Below are 250 nucleotides of genomic sequence, written 5' to 3'. Positions count from 1 at the left end.
GATGACAAGTAAATAGAAGAGCTAGGATTTGAATCCAGAATCATAAATTTAGACCTAAAAGTACTCTTAAAATCCATCAAATCGATTTAAATTTGGAACTGGAGTGAGGAAGATCTGAGTTCAAATCTTGCCTCAGACACTTAGCTATATCACCACTTAATCTCAACCTCAGTTTCTCATCAGTAAAATGAGAGATTTAAATAGATTTGATGGATTTTAAGAGTACTTTTAGGTCTAAATTTATGATTCT

The sequence above is a fragment of the Petaurus breviceps genome, unplaced genomic scaffold (assembly GCF_028583685.1).
Source record: "Petaurus breviceps papuanus isolate PSGF00001 unplaced genomic scaffold, PetGlider_PUasm1.0 129, whole genome shotgun sequence".
Taxonomy (NCBI): domain Eukaryota; kingdom Metazoa; phylum Chordata; class Mammalia; order Diprotodontia; family Petauridae; genus Petaurus; species Petaurus breviceps.
Note: the sequence above shows the minus strand (reverse complement) of the source record.